The sequence below is a fragment of the Aplidium turbinatum genome, chromosome 3 (genome assembly GCF_918807975.1).
Source record: "Aplidium turbinatum chromosome 3, kaAplTurb1.1, whole genome shotgun sequence".
NCBI lineage: Eukaryota > Metazoa > Chordata > Ascidiacea > Aplousobranchia > Polyclinidae > Aplidium > Aplidium turbinatum.
The window spans coordinates 13,035,014-13,038,722 of record NC_137474.1 but is presented as its reverse complement, the minus strand read 5'-3'; positions in this window follow the sequence as shown (position 1 = coordinate 13,038,722).

Below are 3,709 nucleotides of genomic sequence, written 5' to 3'. Positions count from 1 at the left end.
AACATGTAGTTTTTCTATAATTTTGTAAACTTTTCTTCCTCGTTTTATCGCAACATTGCATCAACCTATAGTCAGCGGCACAGGGTATATACGCGAGTTTTTAAACTACCAAAGCGGCTGAGCAAATGAGAACAAATGCAATATTCCAATTTCTGAAGCAAAAATATTACTCACTTAACTGCATTAAGTTAGCAACTAAATTAACCTTTTCCAATGATAATTAAATGGAGGTATAATATACATGGCATGCCTTGCATAAGGTGTAGCCAATTAGAAGGGAAAGTGAAAACACTTCAAACAGATTTTCGAACGTTCTTTGCTATAAAAAAATTCACGAAAAGTAGGACCGCAGAAAATAGTTTGCGCTCATTCTGATGTAAAATCCTTATGAACATAACAAACACAAAGAAAGACGCTGTTTGGCGCAAGATACTAACTGAAACTATGTTAAAGGTGTTGTAAATTAAAAAATCCTCGTATTTTTAAAAGTATCTAGATCTAAAGCTCATGTTTGACACACTTCCTATCCAGCAAATCAGTACTTTTTTACATTCATCCAAAGTCGCCATAGGTTGAATTTTTGTTGAAAGACAAGCCTGTCATTCACAGTGCGCCAAGGAAGAAGTAAAATGCTAGTAATGGTGAAATTGTTCGTTACTTTAAAAATATTATGAGTAGCCTCATTTTCTTTGAAAGCTTGATGGACGTACATAGATGAATAGTCAGAATAGACAACAATTTTAATTTTTTCACAAAATTGATCTAATATGGCAATAAACCGATGCATTTTCAGATTTCTTTCATACTTCGAGATTTCTCTGGCGCCAAAGGATGTGACTCTTGAAGTGACCGAAAAGCGAAAGAGGCTTTCGTAAAACAGTTTATCGACTGATCTTAACCGTCATGACGTATCCTTTGGAGCATTTTTATTGTGTTGGTTATTAGGTGTCTTAAAAATGCAAGATAATTAACAATCTCAGGACTCAGGTACTAATCAAAGGATAAACGTGTCGGCTGAGAAAATTATTTTGATTGAACTTCATGAAGAAAATCATTTCTTTTCGAAATGTTTTCAGCATCATCATAAACCATTTTGTAAAAGTCTTGACATTAAATTGTTTTTACACTGGTACAATTACCAAAAACAAGTTATATCTGGAGTATTTAACATGCGCTCGTTACAAAAGCTCCCAACACCTTGGACATCAATGCGCTTACGTGTACGCAAATTTATTCTGCTAAAATATACTAAATCACAATACATATCATAAATTTTAACAGAAAAGATCTAAAACAGTGCTATAGTAATAGAAATGAAACTGTCGCTCAGCGCCATGGTCCACTTCAATATCAAACTTGTCTTCTATTCATTGATTGATAGCTTTGATTTTCAAGTTTGACGTACCGTACAATGATATCATAAGTTGTTGCCATTTTAGTTTTTGGCGATGTTTAGTAACAAAGTAATGGAAATGCGACAGCATCAAGGAGAATATCAAAAGATTAAAAAACTTTAGGCGATTCAACACGAAACTGTTCTTTCAATTGAACAAATTTGAAGATCAAATGCAGCTATTTTGAAACGTCAAACTTTCAAACTTGTCGAACGTGGAATTTTTTTCATTTTTTTTTTTATCGAATGAGGGTTCTTGCCATATTATGTTGCCTGTACCAAGCTCTATCATTCTTCAAAGTTTAAAGCTTTTGTAACACTTGTCATCAAAGGTCAAGGGGGTGTAAAGTGAAAAAGAGCATTTAGATCACTTGGAGATCAAGAGAAGACGACGCAATGGAATTTTTTGAAATATAAAAGTAGCCCTAAAAACTAATAGTTGTTTAACACGTAAGTATCTTGTTAGTCGAAGTTTGTATAACACGCTAAACATAGCAACCTTTCCACTGCCCTTGCGCATATTATTGACATTTGATTTGCTATTATGCACAGGAATTTGTTTGTTTGACGTCAGTTGAAATCCGATTTAAGTCCTTGTGCAAACTGAGCAAGGCCGACTGCCATGAATTGAACAAAAACACATTAAAGGGAAAATTTACAGGAAAAAATGACAAATATTGCCGTTTGAAAACATTTGAGAGTCCGCTTATGAATCATAAGTTGAATTATTTCTTTCAATGAATTATAAATAAACTTATCGATACAAAGCCAAAGCTTCCGGGTGATTAGCTTTCTATTTATAAATCTACAAACTCAAAGAAAGTCCGTTGTTGAAATAACAGGACGCAATTCAATTTTCATTGGCTCATCATTCAAAACATCTGGGTTCTACGCAACGTGGCGGTGTCTACGTTTCTGTTGTTTTAATCAGAGGATTCACACTTTTACTGTTTTTAACATTCACCTACAATTCTGGGTTCAACATCATAATAATCTCTCTTACTTTACTGAATGCGAGTTTTCGGCGAAAGGAGGCTACTCACAGTATCCACACATTCTACGTTACCGTTTGTTTTATCTGACTTTGCTGAATATGTGTGTTTATACTCGCAACAAAATAAAATGTCAATCAATCAATTCACGAAAGATACAAAAATACTTGTGTGGGTATGTTCTTGATATCAAGAAAAAGGAAAGCAACAAGTGAAGCAAGGTATTAAACACCAAACTTGTGATTGTAATGTGCGGGCTGCAGGTAACTCACAGGGCATTAGCAGAAACTATAAGACATTAGGCCAATAGAAAAATATAATTAAACCTACTGAAATGTTGTCATACCAGTTCTTATTTCTTTTCAAGATATCTGAAAAAAAGGAGCCGACATGACGATCTCGATCGGCTGCAGACAATATTTAAGTATAACGGCACTGAATCAACAAACTAATCAATTGGAATGGCGAAAAAATGTCCACAAATAAATCAAAAACTAGAAATTCTTTTTTAGAAATGCAAAAACGGCTGATTTGCTAGCTGGGTACTTATTTGATTGTTATGATGTGTGGCTTAAAATTATTAGCATTAAAATGTCCATGTAAAAAATTATAACTAATTTAATACGTTTGAGTGCTGCCTACACGCGCAACAATAAAAAACACAACTTTGTATCTTTAGCATGTCCTGTCGCCTTACCAACAAACAATCCAGTCCTCAAAACTCCAACCACTAGCCAAGTTTTGCACTAGATTTTTGAGAACGAGTTGTTATCACCAATAAGCTCATTTGGCATGGCTGCGCTCTTGTGGCAATACAGCTGGCTACAAGCAAAATAACAACTTGATTGGTGTTCGCTCAGCTGAGGTCAGAGAGGTAAAGTGGCTATTTATGGGCTCCGTGCCTATATTTATCCGCTTGCCAAATAATTTCGTTTTTAATAATTGTCAAAGCAATTGTCTTACAAGTCTAACATTCCCCTCTCCAAATTTAGCTGTCTTTCAACGAAAGAATGTCGAGACGCCGCCAGTGGTTGTGTCCTGAAGTACTCGAACGGGATAACGATCACCTAATAAGTGTAGCACGGGTGTTTCTTATCAACTTTAAGAATACAGATATCAAACCCTAAAACTTTCATCTTTTTCAGTCACGCCAGACGCAGAGACAAGCAAATTGCCAGCTATTTTTGCTATGCCTTGGTGTAGCACTCCGGGCATTGAAGGCAATGCTTTCCTTGTTTTGATGCTGGGCTGACATAAATAGGAATAACAATCACAGGATTAAGACTTAAAGCCTTCAAATGCATGGTTCCAGCAAACTTCCACT